Here is a 25402-nt window from a genome sequence, read left to right on the forward strand (position 1 = left end):
GCCACCCAGGAGTCCCTCTTCAAAAGAAATTATTAAGAAAATGTAAAGGCAAGTCACAAACTAGAAGAAAACGTTTGTAAGTCATATACTTGATGAAAGGCTTATATCCGGAATAAAGAAATCTCAAAGCTCAATAATAAAAAATAATCAAACAACTGCATTTAAAAGTAGGGAAAATATTTGAATAGGGACTACACCAAGAAAAGATGTGTGAATGGACAATTAGCATTTGAAAAGATGTTCAACATCATTGTTCATCAGGAAATTGCAAATTAAATTCACAAAAAGATATCACTACACACTTACTAGAATGACCAAAATAAAAAAGAATAATCATACCAATGCTGAGAATGTAGAACAACTGGAACTCCCATACATTCCTGATGGGAACGTAAAAAGGCACAATCATCTTGGAAACCAGTTTGGCAGTCTCTTAGAAATTTAAACATATTCCTACCTTGTAGCCTCTTTGAAATTTATATCAGTTGTATTTTGTTATAGTCCAAAATGCACTTGATGTCCATCTTGCCCGTTCAGATGGGAGAAGAAACACCAGAAGTCCTATCAACTCCAGTCATGGCCAGACCCACCAGGGACTGGATACACTCAAGGGTAAGAATGTTCTCTTACCATTCAAAGGAAACTGTAGGACAAGTAGTTAACAAGCACTACCCCAGAGATATATATAATCACCAGATGTACCTAATGAGTTCTCTAACATCAAGAATAAAGATACTTCTTTCTTAGTAGAATCCAAGTCTCTTGAGGTGGGCAAAACCTCAAGGGGACCAGATGAAGCAGCACCAACACCAGCTAGAATGACCTCAGGGCTCTCCAATCAACGACACCCATCTTCTCAGGAGGGCTGCCCCAAATTTTGCCCTTAAAAATCCTCACTTGCAGGCCATCAGGAAGTTTGGAACTTTTGAGCATTATCTCCCCTTTCTCTTGGAGGACACGCCAACAAATCACCTATCTTCAAAGCAAAAGCTCAGTGTCAGTTTATTGGATTGTTGGGCATCAAGTGGATGGACTGTCCTTCAGTTCAGTTACAAAACCAAGAAACAACTCAAATGGCCATTAATGAAGAAGGGGCAGAAAAATTAGTGTATATGGATATAGTGGACTACTACTCAGAAAAACAAACAAACAAACAACCCAAACTAGTGATAAATGCAAAGGCGCAAATGAATCTCAAATTAATTGTGTGGATTGAAAGAAAACAAAGAAAAAGTACATACTGTATGACTGAGATGGAGGAGACTATGGGTAGGTAGAGTAGCTTTGGAGGAAGATCAAGAGTTCAGTTTTGGATAAGTTATTTGTTAGATATCTCAGTGAGATCCAACCAGGCAGGAGAAAATATTAAGTCTGAAGTTCAAGGATGAGTATGGTCTGGAGATAAATAGTGACCACACAAATAATATTTAACGCCTTGGTAGGCATTCAATAGGTATTTGTGATTGCCTTAGGAAACTCATTCTTGAGTCATCCAACATTTACTGACCATCTACTAAATTTACTACGTAAAATTGAGGACTGATACATAATGGCTCTATTATGTAACATATACTGTTATATAAGTGGTTTGTGCATGATATTTTCTTTATTTTCAGTGAGAATAACTTTTTTCCTCTCTCTCTTTCTCTCTCTCTCCCTCTCTCTCCCTCCTTTCCTTCCTACCTTCCTTCCTTCCTTCCTTCCTTCCTTCCTTCCACAACGTGGCTTTGTCTGTTTTGAATGTGTACTAAAAGCTCCCTAGGACTGTGCTTGCTAAGGGAGCTGAGGGTCTATCTAAGAGCTTTCTTTAGTAAGTGGAGTTTGAAAGCCAGTGCTTAAAAGTCCATGCTAATGACCTAGTAATTGTTTTAATGGATTTTCAATGAAGTGTGAAGTTCTCTGCTGACTTTTCAACAAAGTGTAAAGAATGGTAAAGTATGTGAGAGAGTTATTCTCATTCCTGTGAATTTGTCTCTATCTGTTTACAGAATCAAGAAACATCCCCAAGTACAGCTTTGGTTACTCTATCAATACAAATCTGCTTTGGGAGTGTGAGCATTCAAGCAGCCTTTCTCTGTTAGGTTTAGCAGGTGGAATGGGGTGAGGCAGTTGCCCTCACATGCACCGTCATTCTTTTTGAGTAAAGAAAAGACTTCAGCATCTGATAGATTTGAGAACGGGGGCTCTAAAGAGGCCAGGCTGGGTTCCTGGCAGCTATCTTGCTCAAGACTTTACCTTGCCCCTCACCTGGAAGGGAATAGATGCTTCTCTAGGCTTTCTCACTTTTCGTTTTTAATATATTTTTTCTAGAGGCCAAGAAGTTCCAAATGTGGCTTCCGGTCCCTACGAAAGAACTTTTCCATGTAATTGACGTTAGTGCTTTCATTTAGTTTTACTGCTGTGTTAAGCTATTCTGCAGTGATCCTTTACACCAGCCCAGAAATGATTCAGGGCAAGAAAACTTTCCTCACAATGCTGAAGGCATAGGGAATGCATATTTTGTGTATTGTGAAACCTGTTTTCTTCTGCCATTGGTGGCATCTAATAGATTTGGAGGGCATGTAATGGTCAAATGTTGTTTTTTGTTTGAATCTCTAAGGCTTGGAGTCTATGCCCTCTATGTTGCCTCTTTAGTAGAAATACTACTAAGAATACACAGAGGCCACTGACAATGCTACTCTACGGTGAAATTCAGCCCAGGGCAAGGCAGTTGTGCCTTAGGCCCTTGTCAATAAGTTTTAAGGGGTTATTATGAATGAATCAGTCTCATAGATCTGAACTACATTGAGGTTCTTAGTGTTGCAGTGAATTAACAGAGTGTGACTGCCTTAGGTTGAGTTCCTTGGAAACAGACCCTGAAGCAGAGATTTGTATATAACAGGTTTATTGGGGTGCACTCTCAGGAACTGCACAAATCAGAAAATGAGGAGACTAGGAATGGCTGGGGGGAGAAGTTGAGCTGGGGCTTAGTTGCAATAGCTTAGTTCATCCCACGGGGGAGCCCTGGATCTGGAGTCTTGCAGAATTTTTCCAATTTGAGGCAAGATAGTAGGACTTTGTACTTTCCTATTAGTCAATCACTGGATGCCCTTGGGAGAGAACTTAACCTTAGGGTGGGGTGTGTGTGTGGGGTATCCCTTTGGCAGAGGGCAATTCTTGGATTTGGACACAGAAATTAGTCGATGTGCCTAGTGGATGGAAGAATGAATACCTCAATCCTGAAGGGGAGATCTGGGTCGGATATCACAGCACTGTTCACACAATTAATAACGTAGGACAAGACTAGATTAGCTATATTTTTGACGATGGTAGAATTTTATTTTGCTTTGAAATCATGTCAGCTATTTGTACTAATAATAACAAAAATAAATTATTGAGAGCATACTTCACACTAATCCACTTCCACATACTGTAGTTTTTGTTTTTCTTTTTATCCTTATAGCAACCCTTGAAATAGGTATCATATTATCATTTTTCTTAGTATTTTTTTTCAAGGAGATGAATTGCCCAATGTCATACAGTTAGTATCTGATTCACATCACATGTTCTTTTCAAGTTACACTGTTGTCTCTGTACAGCCATATTGAACATTTTGTGTGTCCCAAATTTATCTTGCTTCTCCTTGCTTCTTTGCATTTGCATGGTGTTCACCAGTTAAACTGGAATGCTGTGCCTTGCGTGTCTGCCCATCATTCACCTGTCAAGGCTCATTCTAAAGATGATTTCCCCTGTGAGACCTTCCTGGACTTCCTCATAAACAGTTACTCTCTCTTCATCTGTGATCTCAGAACACTTTGTACATGGCATTCAATAGGTGATTAATACATGTTCATAAACTGGAGGCATGGGCTCATATTTTCAGTCATGTTGCTTTACTTGGAAGTTTGCATGTTGCATTTTTTTCAACCTTCATGGAACAAACTTTGATTTTTTTTAATTTTTAAAGTTTATTTATGTATTTATGTTGAGAGAGAGAAAGGGAGAGAGTAAGCGAGCACTGTGAACAGGGGAGAGGCAGAGAAAGAGGGAGAGAGAGAATCCCAAGCAGGCTCTGTGCTGTGAGCGCAGAGTCTGATGCGGGGCTAGAACCCACAAACCATAAGATTGTAACATGAGCCAGAATCAAGAGACGCTCCACTGATTGAGACATCCAGATGCCCCAACCTTTTGAGTTTTTATGAAGGCTCTGTGCTGATAAACGGGTCAGGATCTGGGAGATTTCTTCCATCAAACCAAGTACGTATGTGAAGTAAAGATATATGCTGGAAAGTGCCTTTTTGCTCCAATTTGGCTCTCACTTTTCCACGTGCTTTGTGGGGGCTGTCACGAGTGATGCAGTGTAGACATAGTCATAGAGTGAGTGCCACCTGCTCGGCAACTCTTGTGTTGAGCCTAACACAAGTCCTGTTGTGTTCCTGGCACCCTCTTATATATGTCCTATCTATGTTTCACTAAACTGGCTTCTTCTGATGACAAATCTCTTTCTAAACTGAAATTACATATCTATTTATGTCTTGTATCGCACTGCAGTGCTATTTACTCTAGTAAAAGGGTGATTCTAAGTGGATCTATTAGAATAATTAAATGCAGATCTCCTAAGTGACAATTTACAACCCAGGAGTGGCTTAAGTATGGGGAGGGAGAGGCTGGTCTCACATGTCTTACTGCATTTCTTACCACTGACCGTACCAAACAAATGGAACGAAATCATTATTAATGCTAAACCTTAAATATTTCTTCTAGTCATTTCTCTCCCTTTTAGGTATCTATGCTCATAAATACACTGTACCTTAAATATTAATCCAGCTTTGTTATTTAATCAAAAAGCTTCTGTGTTCTCTTCTTACTTTACATTAGCCTTTTGTGAGGCATAATATCAAAAGGACCAAAAGACTACATAATTTATATCTACATCTTCTTTTTTCTCTTTCAATCCCCCATTTTTATGGACAAGTGATACTTTTGAGACTCCTTGGAGACTCTCTATCATTAAATCATTCCCCCAGGTCAGCCTTCCTTTTACCAGTCAATAGTACAATAAATCAGTATTCTCAAGGTTTGTAGAAGATGTTGAAGATCTCTCTCAGAAATCCAAAGATTACACTATTTTTCCAAAAGTTTTAAATTGCAGTTCTTTAGCCCTTTAAAGCATCAGATCCTTATCTTCAAAGTATTGTCCCAGTTTTCCTCTTGGTTAATTTTGTTTTAGGATCTAAATTGTCTTTGTTTTCCTGTTTGTTTTAGTCATTAACCCTGCCTTACCTTACCCCTAGCATGTGTCTATGTCTTTTAATGCATTGCCTGCAAAATGTTTGGTAAATGTACCCACATTCACTTATTCAAGAAAAGTTGATTTGGGGCCACTGTCCTGTCTAAAATGTTAGAAATGATAGGACTTTTAGAGGATCTTATCAGGGTTGCCTACACTCACAAGGGCTCTGCTCTGCTTTAAGTGTTTTGGCATAAGTCAGGGAATGAAAGCAAAATGTGGCATGGCAACTAGCTGTGAACTGGAGAAAACAAGCGTGGAAACAGATGAGCACTCAGATAGTCAAGGGCATAGAATGGTGGGGAGACAGAGAGATGAGGTATCTAACTGCACCTGCTGAGGGTCCATAGGCTTCTCCTGGAGGATCTGATATCTAAGCTAAATCTTGAAGGGAAACACGGATTTCTCCAAGTGAAGAAGGAATGGAAAAATATAGCAGGCAGAGAAAACAGCCTAAGTACAAGTATGATGACTTCAAATATGGTGTAGTTGGAATTACAAATAATTCAACATTGCTAGAGTGAACAGGAACAGGAAGAAACTGGGGTTACGGTGGGTGGGGAGTCATGGCTCTGGAGGGGGGCAGAAGCCAGACCATAGCAAACTTTCTGTGCCATGATAAGTGGCTTGGTTTTTGTTCTACAGGCGACAGGGAGATGAGAGAGTTTTAGCAAAGGAGGAATTAGATTTGCGTTTCAGGTCCCTTTCTGGGGTGAGGAGAACACATTTGATGAGAGTGAGTTCCAGGGCAGGGAAACCAGTGTGGAAGTGTCTGCAGCTGCCCAAACAAGGCGTGAGAATGGCTGAGATGTGAGTAGAGGTAGTAGAGATGGGAAGGAAGAGACCGGTTTGAAAAGTCTTCAGGAAATACTCTTGTCTGTGGTATGCGAGTGGATTGGCCATCCTGTCATCCATCTGTGGTGGTTCTCATGGTGAGAAAGGCATTGTCCTTTCCCAAAATGATGCCCAACACCTCAGTGCACTGTCAATACATTAGGCATCTGATTCCGTAAGGGTAATGCTCACGAGGCACCAAATTTCCTGCAGTGGGTCTGATGCATTACTCACAAGTTTTCTTTTTTTCTTCTTGAATATCTGAAGCTTAATCCCAGTGAGGAGAGCTGTCATTTTCTTCCCAGACAGGAAGCTGAACTGTCTTTTCGAATACCCCGGGGCTTTCTGAACTCACAAACCTTTCATTATAAGCACTTGTCTAACTTACAGGGAAGTTACACAGTGTTCTCACCATGCACTACGCTTAAGATGCAGTTCACATGTCTGTAGTTCTACCCTTGGTGCATGGGACCCTCAAAGTAAGCTGCCTCTGCAGAGGTCAAAGGAATTGTTCTTTGAATTTGGGAGGTGGGTCTCAGTGCTGGTGGTTGTTGTCTATGCCTAAGACTGCTGGTAGATACGCTATAGAAACTTAGAGATCTATAGAAACTTAATATAGTTGCCAGAAGAAAAAAATGCCCAACATTTAAAAAATTAATTCATTTATGAATTGAAGTATTTATTAAGAATCTACTCCACGGTCTGGTGCTATATTAGGTATTGACTGATTTACTCTTCCTCTGGGATTAGATAGCTGGCAGGGCTGGGAGATGGGTCATGAGAGGCTGGTGAACAGGAGTGGGTAACTACCCAGGAAAGCCCTAAGGAGGAGTAGCAGGTTGGGGAGATCTAAACCAGAGTCCTGGAGCAGAAGCCAAAGGTCAGGGACCAGCAGGTCCACATGCAAGTGTGAACTCACTCCAAGGGGGAAGAAGAAACATGGAGATGTGAACACAGCCAAAAGGTGGGAGCAAACAGGGATGGCTCCAAGTGGCAGCAGGTTAAGAATGAGAGCGAAGGGTCTGGGGACATTGCTATAAGTGCAGGTGGCAGGGAGAGGGTCACTGTATGGGAGGTGAGGCACTATGGATGGATGCTTCCTACTGGGTTAAAAAGCACAGTTTTGTGGCAGATATGACTTTAGAGGAGCAAGAGAAGGGCTCTTAAGAAATTACTGTCTGCTTGTGGCAGATAAGACTAAAGCAAATGGAAACAAGCAGTGACAGCACAAAGAGCAGCCAATCGAGTGCACTATTGTGTGTTGGAGGGGCGTCGAGGAAGAGTTCATGGTGGGCCAAATTCATAGGAGTTTGGTGGATGAAGTAGAGGTTAAGTTGGAAAATTATCCTGCTCCAAAACCTTGTTGTTTTTATTTTTTAATTTTTTAATGTTTGTTAATTTTTGAGAAAGAGAAAGACAGAGCTCTAGAGAGAGAGGGGCAGAGAGAGAGGGAGACACAGAATTGGAAGCAGGCTCCAGGCTCTGAGCTGTCTGCACAGAGCCTGACGCGGGGCTCGAACTCACAAACCATGAGATCACGGACCTGCTCCGAAGTTGGACGCTTAACCGACTGAGCCACCCAGGTGCCCCAAAAACCTTATTGTTTTTAAAGCCAAACTCACCAAATCTCTCCTGACTCCACATTATTTACACTCCTGGTGTCAACCTCTACCTGTGACATTATGCTTCAATCTTCTGCTCAGGAGCGACCTCCTTCATGAAAGCCCACTTGGATGTCACTGAATCCACATCAACTGCCCTTCTTAGAGCTTGTAGCCACCTCCTCCTGGCTGATAAGTAGCTTGAATAATTGCCTTTGATAGATCATGAGTTCCACAAAAGAGTTATTACTCACTGTTGATCTCTCTGGACATCTAGCCCAACAGATGATGGACAACACTTCCCTTGGGCCCTACGGATCTCTACCAACTATCACCCCACCATCCTCTTTCTTATTCCCACAACTAAAAAAACGTTCATCTTTCATTTCTCTTGAATCTCCCTTTTTGCTCCAGGCACACCTTTCCAGCTTCCACCCCCCGCACACGTTTAATTACTTCCAAACCATCTTTGATTGATTTTCTCAACTGTACTTCCCTTTCCTCCTTCCTCCTTCTTCCTCCTGACATCAGCTTCTTCTTTTCCACGTCTTGTTCATCCATTTTTCTTATCAAATAGTTAAAGCAAATGGAATAGTATAAAGCAAACGGAAACAAGCAGTGACAGAGGGCAAAGAGCAGCCAATCGAGTGCCCTATTGTGTGTTGGAGGGACCTCAAGGAAGAGATCATTGTGGACCAAATTATAAGTTGTAAGTGCCTACTTTGAGCCAGAAACTGTGTTACTGGAGGCATGACAGACGCTATGATGCAACTCCTGTTCTCCAAATGTTCACGGTCTGGCTCATTTGTGTTTTCTCCCTATTTGAGTTTAAAAAAATATTAAACATGGCCATTCACATTTACTTCACAGTTTGCAATAAACCTTCAGACTTTGTTTCTTGTATAATTTTCTTTTTTGTTTTTTTTTTTTTTACAAATTTTAAATGAAATTGATGATTTATTTGTTAATCTAATTGCTCTCAGAGTTCAACATTGGTGGAGATAGACACTGGAGTTCAGCGTGGACCAGACACACATGATTATCCACAACAGTGCCATTACCATGTAGAACTGCCTCTTGTTCCAACCTGTGTAATTCAACACAATTTAAATCAATCCCATTAAACTAACATTTACTCATAATTGGCAACATCGTAGGCACTTGGAGTGTCAGGAAGAATGATGCTCAGACCCTGACCTCTAGCAAACTCAAGTAGTCTTTTTTCCCCCTCCTTCTATGACATTTTTTTTTTGTCTTATTTCTTTATGATCCTGGAGGGATGTACGCAAGACATCAATTATCTCCTCTTTTTTAAAGAAAAATTGGTTGACATGTTTTTCTCTTTTGTCAACAGAACCCTTTCAGTCTTAAGCATGTCCTTTCTCTGCCATCCGGCACATTTGATCACCCTATATCGGTCCCAGCTCCCCACGGAGAACCGTGAGAGGACCACAAAAGCCATTTTATTTGTTTCAACTCAGTTGTGTTCTTATAACTCACCTTCCAGTTGGACACACATTATAAAAAACGAAAAGCAAAGAAAGTAAACGTCTGAACAGGCTTCTCAGAAGAATAACACTCTTGAAAGCTAGCTGATTTGTTCTACTTCTTAATTCTCTGCATGATGGAAACAAGTGCCTAAGTGATGTAGCATTGACATGATTTCTCTCTGAATGTACAGAATGGCACCTTCATTCTTCTGAATATGGGCTCCACCTCAGGGGGTGCATTCACACTGAGATGTCTGATCGGCTGCAAAACTTCTCCTCAGATATTAGAGCAGCAGCAGCTGGTCCAGGGGTGTGCCTAGGTTTATGAAAATGAACCCGTGGATGCCCCAAGAAGGGGAACATAAATTCAGCAGCCCTCTTAGCTTGTAACACTAAGAAAAAATTTCATGTTCTGTGCTAGCAATGAGAACAAGAGGGAGAAAGAGCTTAAGGAAGTAAAAAAGGGAGGGGACAAGCTCTTTTCATCTAAGTTGCAGAAAAGTCACATATTTTATATATACATTCCAGCAACAATACAGATATGCAAAAGCGTTTGTTTGTTTCTTTTAACTTCCTAGAAGCTTCAACTATAATGATCTGTTTCAAGATCTTTCCCAGCCATGAAATGATGAACTGGTAGAGTGAGGGGCCCGGAGCAAAGTGCAGGACTAAAAGCCTAGGAAGTTTTTATTAAATGACTCATAAATACCAGGGAGAAAATTACAGTAGTAACTATAAGCTCATTTTAATTAAAGTGAACCTTGTGTTTTTTTCCTGATGTGGGACTGTATTCTTACTCCGTCACTACAGAGTCTGGTTAATTCCACCACTCAAGCATTGATGGGCTGGATGACTTTTCCTGCTTAGCTGTGGACGTGCTGTGACCTCAGCTGTGCTTTTTAAGCTCTCTTAGCATTTTTTTTCCATCTGCAAAGTGGAAAGGGATGTTGCAGATGTCTTATGAGCAATGCTTAAATAGCAAAAGTCTTTGAGGAGAGGGATATAGGAGTAATGATGTAAGTTTATGTCTTCTTCTATGCTTTCTGCCTTGGCCAGTCCTCTGTTGTCACAAACTCTCTTGAGCTAACTTTGGGGCTCCTGCTCCCCTTTGTATAAACCTTCACACCGTGGGGCCTGCTTGGGTGGAATGGGCCTGTGACAAATATGGACATTAGAGGCACTTGAAAAAACACACTGGAAACACATTATGTACCTTTTACATCCAACGGTAGGCAGAATAATGCCCTTTCACTCCCCAGGATGTCCACATCTAATTCCTGGAACTTGTGAATGTTGTTATCTCACATGGCAAAGGGGATTTTGCAGATGTAGTTAAGGATTTTATTGAGATAGGAGATTATCCTAGATAATCTGGGAAAGCCCAATCTAACTACAAGGTTCTTCTAAGTAACAGTGGGGGAGGTAGGGGAGTAGGTATCAGAGTCAGAGGGAGATGTGAAGATGCTGTGTTGCTGACTTCAAACATGGAGGAAAGACCTACAAGCCAAAGACTGTAAGTGGCTTACAGGTATTGGAAAAAGCAGGGAGTGGATTCTCCCCCACAGCCTCTAGAAGGAACCGGCCCTGCCAACACCTTGATTTTAGCCCAGTGACACCCATGTCAGACTCTGACCTCCTCCTGAACTATAAGATTATGATGAATTTGTGTGGTTTGAAGCTACTATGTGGCCATTTGTTACACACCAATAGGAAACCAATATACATCCCGAGCTGATTATTTCATCATTTGAAAAAAGGACATTGGAGTGAAAAAGTCCTCCATCAGCTTTTTCCTTTACAGGTAGTCTACTACTGCAGGAGGACCAGAGCTGGTGAGAATGGACTGAACGATGTAGCCTTACCCAAGTGCCTAGTGTATGGAGATAATTTGGCTTAATTTTATTCTTCTCTAGCATAGCTAAGGCGGGAAGTAGTGATAAGGTTGACAAATGTGAAATACGACATTATAGGCTTTTGCTACTGTGCCCTAGATTTCCTGATAAGGTTGTGATGTCAGAGGCTTGGGGATATGGAATGACTCTCCTTCTGTAAATGTGCATAGACCCCAAAAGTTAAACCAGGCCCTTGCTATTCTTGTCAACAGGTCACATAGATTATGTGCCTTTCCTAAACACTCAGTCTTAGGAACTATTGAAGAAAATAGGTCACCTTATATAACTTTTTTGTGCTTTAATATGTTATTTTTATGGTTCTGGGATTTCTATGGGGATCCATTTATTCCATTCATTCGGGGAGATACTCAACAATTGTCTGCTAATTACAATTCTTTGATGCACATTTTCTTGAGGAGAAGTAAATAACAAGCTCAGCAAGGGCAAGTCTATGCAGGTACCCACCAGAAAGAATCCAACAATTCTGACATTGTCACCAAATGCACTAGAAGTTTACTTAATGTTATCCACAAGGCCAAATCTTATCAAAAGAACCCACTGAAGGAATGGGTGGGGCAGGGGAAAGGCTGAACTGAAGTTTGGGATTTGGGTGATTCAGTAGAATCGCATGAGTTCACCCTTTACTCACTCTCTGAATGTAGAAAGAGGTACATTCAGATCAGATAAAGGGAAACATCTTCTCATGCTGCCTAACTGCCTGCTGAGTTAGAGTCAAGATAGCAAATTTGAGAATTCTCACAGGCCTGGAAAAGCTGGTGGCTGTTGATGACAACTGCAGGGAACAGAGGAGGTGGCATGGTGAGGGGGGCTCTGGAGATGAGGTGCCCACTTTGCTGCTGAGACTGGTATTGCTGGCTGAGCAAACCCTGTGTTTGAGGCTGTGGTTATGAGGTATGAATGGACAACAGGGCACTGATGTCCCCATGAAGGGAAACAAAATGAAGAATTATCCAGAGGTCGGACTCTACAGAAATTCTATGGTTCCCCAACCTCTTTAAAAAAAGATTACTTTCGGAGTCTATTTGTTTCACTGCTGGATATCAGGGAGCAAGATGTAAAGGCTGTTTGTCAACTCTCAGGCAGAGAAATCACTAATTCATTTCTTTCTGAGGTCAGGGAACATGGTTTCCTTTTATCAAAAGAAAATTACTTCACAGAGAAAGTACTGTCATTATAAGGAGGCCAGGAATTAAGCAGCACTGAATTTGCAAGCCGCTCATTTGCTTCTGTTCTTTAATTGAATTTTGAGCTGGGGCTTACTTGCTAGCTTTCTGCCTAGGAGTATAGGACTAGCTTCCTATATGATCATAGGGAGTCACTAAGTAACTTTCATTTGTAATGAAAGTGCACATATCAACAACACATGCACACTCACACACACCTCTGTTTTCACAGGTCACTTTTGTCTTGAAGGTTGAACCTAAATTCAATCCATGCAGTGAATATATGCTATGTGCCAGGTACCGTGATGAATGCAGGGGAAAAAGAAAGACATGGTTCATGTCTTCATGAGCCAACAATCCTTTCAGTAAGAAAAGAACTCGGAATAAGAAAGCATTCATTCATTTAACCATTCACTCAACTAATATGTACTGAAGGCCTGTTGCTGACCAGATTGTGTCCTTCCCAAATGCATATGTTGAAGCTTTAACTTCTAACATGATATTTGGAGATAGAGCCTTTAGGGAGGTAATTCGTGTTCAATGAGGTCGTTAGAGTGAGACCCTCATTCAATAGAACTGGTATCCTTATAAGAGGAAGAGATACCAGAGAGCTCTCTCTGTCCATGCATACATGAAGAAAAGACCACATGAGGGACACAGTGAGAAGCAAGGAAGAAAAGCCTCACCAGAAACCAACACTGACAGCAAGAGAATGTTGGACTTGTAGCCACCAGAGCTATGAGAAAATAAATTTCTGCTGCTTAAGCCCCACAGCCTGTTGTATACTGCTATGGCAGCCTGAGCACCCTGACAAAGGACCTATCACATGCCAGGCACGAGAAGAGTGGGGAGAGTACAGCATTGAACACAACATGCACAGTTTCTGTTCTCAAGGGATTTCTTTCTAGTGGAAGACGGTTAAGTGTAATGAATGCTATAAGAGCAGATGTAGAGTTACCTATGGAGAACTCCAGGAAGGAATCTGACTGATTTAGGAGTCAGGAAAAGTCTGAATTACGTGATTTTCTTGACCTCAAGAGTAAGTTCAAAGATGGTGGAGGATGGGTTTAGGGAAGTTCGGTGTAGATAATGGAGACAGTCTGTGTGAGAGACTGCTTGCTGGCAGGAGAGGCCATGGCTAGTCTGAGATACTGGAATGAGTCCAGCATGGCAGAGCTTAGCTGGCCATGGAGACAGACAGGCATAGGTCAGATCTCACACTCCTGAGGCCACATTCTGAAATATGTACTTGAATCCAAGAGCTCAGGAAGGATTCTAAACAAGAGAAAGAAATTAAACTGGAGTCTTATGGGTAAACTCTAGGGGTGGGTAAGCAAGTCAGGAAAAATAAAGCCCTCAGATCCTAATGATTATGACAGCCTGGAGCATTGTTTCTCAAGGTCGGATGGAGTATGTGGAAAAGGTGATTTTGTGGAGAAATAGTCATTTTTATATGCCTAGAAGGATCAATCCCTTGGGCATATTTTGTAATTGTTCTTTCTGTAGCCTGCCAGGAAGAAAGTGCCTAAATTATTTCAAAGAAGGGTACTTCAGGTGTTTGTGGTTTTAAGGCCATCAAATGCCACATCTACCATACCCAAACCGACTATTCAAAATACAACGTGTTGAAAGACATGTATAACTGAATCATTCACTTAGAAATGTCTTTCTTTACTTGTCGGCTGTAGAAATGGTTGGAACTGATAAATGGTCTGCTAGAGAATTTCATTTGTTGGAGGGAGATGTTAGCAATTACACTCTTCTGACAGGGTTCAGGCCCACACCTCAGAGAAAGCTTCACCAACAACCGAAAGTGTTGATGGGATGGTGATCAGTTATGGTGAAACCTGGATGTTATTGCTAAGTAGTCACACATTCAGCACGAATGTCATTCTCCACTCCAGTGAGGAGCTGAAAGGAGGTTAGAAAAGGCTGGGGTTTGGAATTATAGCTATAGGAAAGGGTGAGTGTGGGAAGAAGAAGAAGAAGAGGAAAACACATTAGGGTGCCAGACCCTTGGAAGGGTTTGTGTAATTAGTTCCTCATTCCCCCCATATAGCTAAGCCATCCCAAGCTAAGCACATGAAACATTCTTCTTAATGCCCTATGAGTTCCACCAGAGTGACTTTCTGGAATCGAGTCAGACAGTTCTATGATTTCCCTGACTTATTTTTCTTTTTCTGGTGGATTCTGTTCCCTTAGTTGCTACTTCGCCTTGCTTCATCCACCACATAGCACATCAGAGAGTCTTTTATACAATTCCTGTAAGACTTGAAAACCCTGAACTTTGTAGTCATAGCATTTCCCTCAATTGTTGATATTATGTTTGCTTATTTCTTTTTCTCTCTCTGGAATGCCCAGCTGGGCTTGGACTGAATTCTCCTCTCTGATCTGTAGCATGGAGTTTTCTATACATGCATTCTCCAGTGGGCCCTCCCTGGTTATCAGTGGGAACTCTGCCCAGACAATAAGAGCAGAGCATGTCCTAGAAGGCTACATGAAGGCAGGAGACAGGTTTGCCCTTGGACTGAAGAGAACAGTAAATTACCATGAATAATTCTAGCTCTTGTCTGTAATGTTTGGCCCACTAACACGGGGGATGGTTAGAAAACCTGGTATCTTGAAAACTGAATATTCTTTAAATGCAAAACGGACGACATTGCTAAATAAAGAGAGAAATGGCAGAAGAATTGTTTCAAGGTGAATTTGTCATTTATCAGCATAATATTTAGACAACCTCTCTGTCTTTCATTCCTTTCTCTCACTGACCTAGTTTTAATTATGCCATGTGAAAAATGTACTTGGTCTTTACAGCCATAAATTAAGTTGCTTCTTGTAACTGCTTCTAAATTTCGGGGGTAAAAGAGTTGTGCTGGTCTTTGATCATGTACTGCAAAAATGTCAAAAGACCACAAGAAAAATAGGCAAGGTGAAAGGTTCAATTTTAGCAAATTTCTTTTTCTTTCTTTCTTTCTTTCTTTCTTTCTTTCTTTCTTTCTTTAGTTCGTGGCTTCTTCAGTCACAAATTGATTAGGTAGTTACATTAAATTAAGATTAACATAAAACTCTCCCAACCATTCTATTGGGTTTCAATGTTTCCTTTTGGTTTTCTATACCTATGTGTGCAGAAACCTGTTGAGCTTATTCAAGTTGCTTTTTCCTCAATTCCCAAGCTGACACTCCAGAACTATGGGTCACTGGCACTTTGATTTTGGAAGGAGCCTTGTTTTATTTGTGTACTGTGAATGACAGCTTTTTGCTCTTTCCTTAATGGTGGATTACATTTTCTTTGCTCCTTACACTTTCAGGAGATCCCCTTCTCCCCGCCAACATTCCTTAACGCCTTTGTCTTGAGCATGCATAAAACATTTTCTTTGAAGCAAAGTTCTTAGCCAAACCAAACTGGTTTGGGCTTACAAAAGAGGCTGGGCTTGAAAACCACCAAGAATGGGAATTATAATTGGAGTTCTTTCCCAAGCCAAGAAGCTAGTAGGCTAGCTAATCTTAAGTGCTTCACTCTGACCTCCTAGTGTGTGCAAAGCACTGAAACTGTAGCTGTACATACTTTATCTCCTTTATCCTCACAATAATTTTAGAAGTTGGGAGGTGAGCACTGTTTTACATTTTACAGTTAAGGAAACTGAGCATCAGAGATGCTCAAGGGAAGTCTGTAAGTGGGACACAGATGGGATTTCAGCAGGCTTGGCAGCCTGTGCTCTTCCCGCCCTGCCTAACTGCGGGTCAGGCTAGTGTAAGGGACCTGTCCTTGAGTCTGTGCTGACCAGCAGTTGGGGGGACGAAGGAGACTCCAGCTTGGGACCAGTGGGAGGCAAACTTGTACTCAGATTACAGGGTCAGGCTAATGTTCGCAGAGTTACTAATCTCTGTACCTCAGGCTTTTTATCCGTAAAATGGGAAGAATAATAGCATCTACTCACCAGGCTGTTGTTAAGACTGAATGATCCATGTAAACTATTTAGCACCTTGTTGGTCCCAGAGAAAACTGTAAGCAACTCTTATTTTCTTTCTCTGCCTCTCTCCCTTCCTCTTTTCTTTCCAACATCAATCATTCATTGAGTATTTACTCAATATTTATTCATTATTTTAGATATGGAGTCAGCAGATGTGAATATAAATGAGTCCTTGAAAATCAAAGATCTTAAACTCTTAAGTTTGGTGGGGACAATAAACAATGAAACAACAGGACACACACTATTGTAAAAACTTGAGTGATAAACTAATGGCAGGACAGATTTTCCCAGATGGAAAGACAGAAGAGAAGGTTATTTGGAGTGGAAAAAACAGCACATGCAGAAACACGTGGCAAGTGGCTCGATGTGGTGACAGGTGTGAAGAATGTGGTCAGGAGTGATGGAAGGTGAGGCAGAAAGGTAAAGTGTAGGCAGTGAAGGGCCCCCCACGCCTTATGTGGGGTAATTATTTTATGTCCATGGCAGAAGGTGTGTAATTCTTACTACAAGTAAGTCACTGTGCTATGTTGGTTATTAGTATCAGCTCACTTAATTCTCACAATGAGGTGGAGAAACCGAGATGCAGTTCAAATCACTACTTAGTCTCCTTACTTAGTAGTTGGCAGAACTGGGATTTGAACCCAGACAGTTTGGCTCTGGAGCTCTCGTTTTGAGCATCTTGCTCAGCTGCTTTGCAAGTGTGCATCTAATCCTGAGAAAATGGGAACCTATGCGACTAATCTTAGGCAGACCTGGTATGTGATTTTGTTTTTAACCTTTATAGGAAGATTGTTTTGGTGGCATAGCAGAGTGAATTGGAGGGGAGAGACTAAGAGCAGGCAGATTGGTTAGGAGGGTATAATAACCTGGGACGAAAATGATAAGGGCCAGGCCTGTCACATTGGGTGATAAGTTTGAGGGTCAGTTTGGAGGCATGATTGTGGGGAGGTGGGGAAGGGAAGGAGGAGAGAGAAGCTGAAGGGCACTCTGGTTTCCAACTTGGGTGTTTGGAAAAATGGTAGAATGAACCATTAACGCTCAAGAATCAGTCATGTGGAAAGGGAGGAATTAAGTAAAAAAAAAAAAGAAAATTCTTCTAAATCCAGGAAATATAAAATGCATCATTAGATAAGAGTAATTATATGGTTTCTCAGAATGCCAGTTCGAACCTCCTCCCAAACACCCACAGAGTTGATAGGAAGAATGAACGAGAATGTATATATATCACAAAATGGAAAACAAAGGCCAACAGAAACTAGAGAAACTTGTTTGGAAATATTTCTCTCTTAGCATGAAAATGAAACCATTTGTGGCATTTCAACATAGCAAGAAGGGGGGAAGGTGGCAAACAGGGTGAGCACAAGAAGGAGGGTTGGCCAAGTAGAAGCAGGGCTGAGAAGCTGTATAACCATTGCCTATGTGCAGCATGGCCTCCTTACTGATAGTTATTACCTTGCAGGACCAGCAAGGAGAAGGAAAAGCAGCCAATGAAACCACCACAAAAGCTGATTTTGTTGGTCTTAGTCCCTGTTCTCTTCTCCCTCCTGGATTCTATCATTATCCTTCTCTCTCCAACTGCACAAGTGTATCTTCTCCTATTAAAACTCATAGTGGGGCTGATGCCTTCATTGTTATGTCAGGAGGTAGGAGAACCTTATAGGGGATGCTCTGAAACTTGGGGCAGAGAGGAATCTGGACTATCAGAGAACGATATACAATAACTCAAGAGCTCTTGGCATAGGTATAGCCCCCCAAAGCTCACTGCTTTTTGCCTTTCTACTTCGCATGTCCACAAAGCTGTCTTAGACAATCAAGGAAAAGCCTTGAAACTTTGCAGACCATTCGGACTACAGATTGGAATATAGTTGCAAAGAAGTAGATTTACTGTGCCTGAATGCAAAACCAATCAACTCAGAATGACAATTTCATATAGGATGTCATTAATGTTACCAGCTGCATGGCTTTCTCTGAATGCCGGCAGCAGAGGGAAAAACCCACCTCCACAGCCATTGGCTCTCCTCTTTTCCACTTAGACAGCTATTGTACTGCCAAGGCAAATGTGAAACAGGCTCCCACAATAACAGCAATTTCCCCAATGCCCTGTTAATTTTCAGTAAACCAAAATAAAATGTGTTATTATTTATTAAGAATATGCACTACATACGGTTTCCAGATGATAAGTATTTCAGTAAAGTACCACACTGAGAACAATTTGGGTTGGCTTGCAAGCTGTAACCTTGGACTAATGGGTATAGCCCAGGGTCAGAATTGTCACTTTTATGGAGTTAATTCAATGTTCATGGTTTACAGACTATGATATAGGACCAGTGAAAAGTTTTTCCATCCCTAGTATCAGCTGCTTTATCCATATAATTTTACGTAAAAGAGTAGCGTCCCGTATATCATTATTTATTCATAATGACATTCACTAAACAACTGCATGGCACAGGATGATAGTGTAGTCTGGGGTATAGGATATGGAGCACAGGTTCCAAACACTGGGTCTGAGACAACTCCCTTCAATTATGTTAACTTTAGAAACACAAAATCAAAAAACATAATTTCACAGTTGCGGGAGAGTGTGTCATTATTTCACAACGAGAATACAAAAATGTGAAGGATCCCAGGTTTGGGGAATTTTATGGGCTCCCCTGCGGGCAGTTTAATACATTAGAAACCTTCTCTATTCCACTGGCCCCTGATTCTCCACCTGGGGGCCCCTGATCCAACCTCTGGTTTCTAGAACCTTCCACACTGTGAGGAGAGGATGACTACAAGCAGCCAGGACTCTGGCGGTCCGGGGCACCCCCTGGATCTGGCCCTTGCCAAACTCCTGACATAGTCTCCTGTCTCAGCTTCATTTCTTCTCTGGGCTTCCAGGTTCTCACAGCTGGGTCTGTGATTTCCTGACCTAATACTGCCTGGGCTGTGGAGCGCTTGGCCTCAGTTCCTGCTCTCCCTGCTGGCCTTGCTGCTAGATGTTTGCTCACGCCAGACCTAGGTCTGGCGCCCTGTGAAGAGTCTGGGCTATGTCACCACCTCCCGTCCTGAGGTCAAACCTTTCTTGTTCTCACGGCTTCAGGTCATTAATTAGAATTCCATTTTGGTTCTGGCTATTTGCCTTGAAGAAAAGGAACTTACAGTGCTTTTTAAAAATTATACATGAAATACATATTCATTTAGGAAAATCATAAAATCCTCTCGAAAATTACACCAACTCCCACTGCCTGGTGATAATCACCATTAACATTTTGAGGTTTATTCAGAATAAGATTTTTTTCTCTGCACATACATACAAAAACTTACTTGTCTTACAAAAATGAGATTTTATATACATGTGCAGTTTTTCTTTTCTTGCACAAACAGTTCAATATGAATACTGTACTCCACAACATTATTTTTAATGGCTGCTTAGTATTCTAATTTACTTTAAATAAATTTTGAAAATCCAAAATGCAAGAAGAATGCATTGTTCCACATCCTTTGCTTTTATTACCTCATCTAGTTTTTTGTTTCCATTTCTGTCGTCTGAATGAAGCCTCATGCTGGGTCTCTGTGACCCCCAAGAGGAATCGCTGTCCTTCTAAGGCAATGAATAGAAGAATCACTTCTGGCACTTGTTTGAAGTTTACTTTCCCAGGTCCTATCCACAGGTTTTTCATTCAGTGATTTGGAGTGGGGTTCTGGAGTTTTAAGAGCACCTGAAATGATCTTGCTTTAGCATTCTTCACATCACACTGTAAGAAACACTGCTGGAGGGGAGCCACGCTCCCTGGTGCCCCTCGGCCACTGCACCTGGTAACCCTCTGCTTACAGCCCCACTCCCCACATGGTGCCTGGGTAGCTCCTTCTCATCTCTATGGCTTAGTTCTCAATTCACCACACCCAGCAAGCTTTTCCTGGGCTGATCAGGCAGTTATTTTCTCCCTTCTGTGTGTGTGCTTGATATCTATTACATACCTCTATTTTTATACCTGCCACGTCTCTCACTAGACTCTGGGCTTCCTGACAGTCCCTGTCTGTCCTGGGTATGTGCCCAAGGCAGGTCTGTGTCCCACATAGAGTAGCTGCCCCAGGGATGCTTGTTGCATGAAAGGAGGAAAGGAAGGAAGAAAGAAAGGAGGGAATGAGAGACAGAGGGAAAGGGAGGGAGGAAGGAAGGAAGGAAGGGAGGGAGGGAGGGAGGAAAGGGAGAATGAAGGAGGGAGGGAGGAAGGATGGACAGAAGAAGGGAAGGAGAACCACTTTATTGTGAGAAATCAGGGAAAGCTTCCTTTAGGGGTTTCTATTTGAGCTAAGCCTTAAAAATAAGTGTCCTTTGCTGAGCGGTAGCTTACATTACAGTGGCTCCCTGAAACCTCCCAACAGCTCCTATCATTATAGTCGTGCATTTTACAAATTCCAGACTCACTCCTGAGTTCATGGAGATCAAGTGTCTTGTTTAAGGCCTCAGTGCTTTAAAAACAAAGGATTTGAACCAACATGATCTATGGGGCCAGAGAGAATGGAGTTAGGAGAAAAGATCCTCTCAGGTGCATGGAGCACAAGGAAAGACATGGAGTAAGGAAGGATGACTTGTGTCCTGGGGTAATGATATCACAGAGTAACTCAGTGATATCAGTTATCACAGATAACTCAGTTTACCTTGAATGTTGGGTAGATAGATACGCAGAAGGGTAGGATTTGGGGCTGGCAAGGTGGTTCAGAGCTGAAGTACTGAGTTTATTTCACCAGACTTTGGGGAGTCATGACATTATTCTCAATAAGAAAGTGTGTGCTCAAAGCTTGAGGCAGTGTGCTCATTAGATTGGAAGGGAAATGCACAGAGTGTGAGGGGAGGTCAGTTAGGAGCTCACTGCAAAGGTCCAAGTGGGAAGTATGAGCACCTGATGTAGGGCAGGGGCAGTGAGAGTGACTGAGACATTTTAGACCTAGAACATAAAAACTTTAGTAACCTACATATACAAACAAGTTTGGAAAAATCAGCCCAAGTTAGTTCTAGGTTTCCAGTTTGCAAAATGTATGTACCTTGAACAGAAGTAGGGTGCAGAGGGGCACCTGGGTGGCTTTGTCAGTTAAGCGTCTGCCTCTTGGTTTTGGCTCAGCTCATGATCTCATGGTTCATGAGATCGAGCCCTGTGTCAGGATCTGCACGGATAGCGTGCAGCCTGCTTGGGATTCTCTGTCTCCCTCTCCCTCTCTCAAAATAGAGAAATAAACATTAAAAAAAGAAGTGGGGTGCAGAACTGCTGTGAGTGCTCTGTGTGGGAGGGGGCAGTGTGAGAAACTACATTTTGGACCTGGTGAGTTTGAGGTGGCAGAGGAACTGCTGCAGACAGAGATACACAGCAGGTAGTCGGGGAAGAGGGTGTCAGAGGAACTAAGACAGACTGGACAATCGCCACGAGAAAGATGTAGAAGAGCCAGTGACGTTGTAAAATATGCCAGCAGGTAGACGGGGGAGAGTGAAGAGGAACCAGTGTCACACAGGGAAGCAGGGTGAAGGAAAAGGTGAAAGACATATAGAGGTGATTTAATGACGCCTTGCTCCTGGGTGTGACCATGGAAGAAGTGAAAATAGGTATCTCATAGGTATGAGTCTCAGAGATTCCTTTTTGCATTGTTAGAAGTTTTTGCCTTTTAATAAGGCTAGATACTCTTGTGGACCCTGAATTCTATATCCAAGGAATAACTTTCCAAAGGTAGAATCTCAGGTATCTAACAAGCTAGTGGGGAATGTTGTTTAGGGTCCAGGGATCCTATGAGCACACATAATAATAGTTACCATTTATTGCACTTGTGTTAAATGAGCTAACTCATTTAATTCTGACAAAATATCCCTATGGGGTAAATATTATCATTCACTCCATTTTAGAGTTGAGGACAGAGAGGCACAGAGAGGTTCAATAATTTGCCTAAGGTCACACAGCTGGTAAATGCGCACTCAGAATTTAAACAGCCGGCCTCCACTGCCTGCATGCTTCACTGCTGTTCTTTTCATCTGGATACCATAGCTTTCTTACTCATCTAGAGTGAGCACAAACCCAGTGCTGCTATCCCTCAGAACAGGTTCTCTCTTGTCTTCCATTAGCTTTTTATTTTTCACAGGTGTAGACAGGTGGGACATCGGTAGAGAGAGGCCTGGGATGTCCACTCCCTAGCCTGGCATCCCTTCTTGAGTCACTGCCATGGTATTCCTTTGGAGTCGGCTACAATCTAAGATGTGCTGGATGGGATAGCTATATTCTCATTTTCTTTGGTCTGGTGCAGAAGACATGGGAAGCCTCAATCCCACGTGTGTATCCTGTGTGTGTGTGTGTGTGTGTGTGTGTGTGTGTCCACGCGCACAACATGTGTCAGCTTTGCCTCTGAGTGGGACGAAAATACAGAAAGAATGGATTCACGATTCATCCAAAATATTTTTCACTTGATGCGCAGCTCTCAGGAGTGATGATCATTTTACATGAGCATTGATAGTTTCTTATCTGCACGTGGAATATATATATAAAGAACCATTGTTCTCTTGAGCTGTGCCTCAGTGAGAGGGAAGAAACTGCAGCTTCAATGCATAATTGAAACGTACGTATCAATGTACAACTGGAAGCCAGCTTACACTTTTCTGACATCCTCTACTTCAAGAAAACAGCCCTCTGACACACGACTAAAACATTTCACTGTGGCAGAATCGACGGACACCCCCTACAGGTAGCTGATGGGTCACGTGATTGGTAGATGAAAGGAACAAGAAACCTCCTGTAGCTGTTGGAGGAGGTGGTGGGGACGCTTTCATCTCTCCCTTGTCACAGGTCTACTTTGTTGGAGCTGAGCATGCTCTCACCTGCCTGCCCCCAGAACACAATCGCATTCCGGAGGCTCCACTTTAATGCTGCCAGGTGGCTTCTCTCTTCTTCAGCATGTACTTGGCGCTCTTCTTGAAATTAAACGGTGACCTCTCACTTATCTTCAGGTCTAACTCTGGGCCGGCTCTGATCCTGCCCCAAAGCTTGTCTCCTGATTCATGTAACCAACAATCAGAGCTCATCAATAGTGAGAAGGAGGCCTTTGCTCTTCTGTACTTGTCATCAAAGCCAAAGGAACTCACTTTCCTCGGGGCAACATCTGGCTAGAATTTATATGGCGGGCATGGAAATATTCTTTGCTAGATATTATGATTTCTTTGCTTTGGCATCGCTGAAAATGGCACGCTGCCACCATCAGAAACTAACCATGTCATTTTCTTCATGTCAACAAGCTTCTTGCCAATAATGATTTCCTGTCATTCCTTCCCTGTTGATGAAGGGGCGGCTGCTCCCTTGGCAGTGTACTTCAGGGAACAAAAAAATTAAATCTAGCTGGGCAGCTCTTGAGGTAGGGAGCTCCTATGCTGGAGGAAATGACGTCTTTAGGACTCATGCTACTCTGACAACTACAGTATGTAGTTGTCATGCCTCCTGCTGCCTTACCTGCACCTCCTTCTGTAATCACCCACGACCGCTCTGCTCCAGCCACTACTGAAATGCTATTTTGGCTCAGTTGCTATTCTCATTGTCCTTTCCCTCTTTTCCTTACTGTTATTGGCTCTCTCCTTCCCAATGCTCTCTCCTTTTTGCTTTTGAGCCCTTTGATTTTTCTTTTTAGTTTGTCCTTGTTTCTATTCTACTTCTTATTCCTTTAGCCTCCTATCATGGGCTATGTAGACCTTCAAGTATCCTGTCCTTGGGACTTCTCTTCTCTACTTACACTGAAAGGTGATCCATACTCATCGCTTTACATATCAACTTGGTGATACTTAAACCCTTAACATTTCTACAAGTCTTGATAAGTTCCCTAAAGGAAATCCTTCATACCCTGCCATTTTCTACTTGTGGCATCCATATTCAATTCTTTTAACTGAATTTTTTGCGCTCTTATCTCTAAGTCTTTATTTTTTATTTAAAAAAATTTTTTTAACGTTTATTTATTTTTGAGACAGAGAGAGACAGAGCATGGACGGGGAAGGGTCAGAGAGAGAGGGAGGCACAGAATCTGAAACAGGCTCCAGGCTCTGAGTGGTCAGCACAGAGCCCTACGCGGGGCTTAAACTCACGGACCGCGAGATCGTGACCTGAGCTGAAGTCGGACGCTCAACCGACTGAGCCACCCAGGCGCCCCTCTGTAAGTCTTTAAAAACAATCCTTATTTCTTTCTTTCTGTTTTTAAGGTCTTAGCTATTGCCTTCAAGAAAGAGTCTGAAGATTTAGCCTTTCACATGTACCACATCATACCTATACACTCTTCTCCCTAGTCTTCCAAAGTTGTTATTTTGTAATTTGGGATAAATGAATATTCAGCATTTATATTTGCCCATGAAAATGCTACTTATAGTGGAGATTTATAATATCTTATGATTATTTTGAGAGGCAGCATGTAGTAATTGTTAGCAGAACAGCTTCTAGAGCCCAGTTGCCTGGATTCAAATTCCAGAAATGGTACTCTCAGGGTCAGCTCAGGTATGTTCCTTAATATTTCCATGTCTCAATTTCTTCAAACGTAGAATGAGGGAATCATAGTACTTACAACATCAGATTTTTGTGATGATTAATACTGAATTAGTTAATAAATAAAAACTTAATAAATATAAAGAGTTAACCCAATTCCTGTCATATAATAAGCACTAACATGTTAGGAATTTTTGTTTTTATTATTATTATCTTTCCCTGTGCAACTTTTTATTTTTCTTGGGATTAATAACAATGATAATAACAACCATAATAATTTCTATTCTTATTTGCATAGTTTTCCACATACTTATGGCTAATTTATCCCTAATCTCTCCTCAGTAAATCTCTTCTCAATTATATTCAAATGCATTTGGTGATATATTAATTGCATCTTTATGAAGTTTTTCCTGGAGTCTTTGTGCCTGCACTGGTCCATTCTGGACAACGTTTGAGCTGCTGCAGATTTGTTCTCTCTCTCTTGCTCTTCACAGTCCCCTTGAAGAGTTCATTTATTTCTTTCGTGTTTGGTCACCTGTTTCCTAGGTCATTTTCCCCCCTCTGACTTGGTTTATCTCCTGATTTAGTAGACTGTATCTTCCTGAGAACAGATTAAAGTAAAAAAAAAAATTTTTTTTAGATACTGCATGTCTGAAAATGTCTCTATTCTAACTTCACACTAAA

This window comes from Prionailurus viverrinus, chromosome C1, assembly GCF_022837055.1.
Source record: "Prionailurus viverrinus isolate Anna chromosome C1, UM_Priviv_1.0, whole genome shotgun sequence".
Classification (NCBI taxonomy): Eukaryota; Metazoa; Chordata; class Mammalia; order Carnivora; family Felidae; genus Prionailurus; species Prionailurus viverrinus.